The sequence below is a fragment of the Seriola lalandi genome, unplaced genomic scaffold (genome assembly GCF_002814215.2).
Source record: "Seriola lalandi dorsalis isolate HSWRI2012SDOR001 ecotype SW California unplaced genomic scaffold, Sedor1 jcf7180002054901, whole genome shotgun sequence".
Taxonomy (NCBI): Eukaryota; Metazoa; Chordata; class Actinopteri; order Carangiformes; family Carangidae; genus Seriola; species Seriola lalandi.
Window position 1 is genome coordinate 7,046,811 of NW_019525453.1, and position 415 is coordinate 7,047,225.

At 41.9% G+C, this 415-nt stretch overlaps 1 protein-coding gene across 2 annotated transcripts in view; it reads left to right on the plus strand.

Annotated features, from left to right (window-relative positions):
* The window catches only part of ncoa1 (nuclear receptor coactivator 1), a 51,733-nt gene that overhangs the window by 40,172 nt on the left and 11,146 nt on the right, over nt 1-415 (plus strand). The window lies entirely within an intron of this gene.

Genomic DNA, 415 nt, shown 5'->3' on the forward strand with positions numbered 1-415 from the left:
TTGGAATGCTGGATTGGACGTAGGTCGTGACAGATGACAAACCTTGACATATACAAAAGTCAAAAGTTCATTGCCTCAGCCGCTGAGAGCCTCATATTTACATTTTCCTCTTTAGCCCGTTGATGACTCCATATAAATAACATCAAGGAAGGTCAGTCCTCACTGTCTTATGGCCAACGTGTGTGGGGGGCTTCCAACGTGTTACAATCATTTCCCAAGCAGCTGTTTAGCCTGCAGGCACTATAGGTTTCTGACATTTAGGGATCTTAAGTGAAGAGATTTAATTTAGTAACAAGGTATGGTCGCAGGTAGTTGTACATGTTTTAATCTCTGTTGAATTTGGTTTCATTTATTTTTGCATGTGTGGACAGAGGCCCACGAAAAACAGGTGGAAATCAGGTGAAGTTGCTGTCAT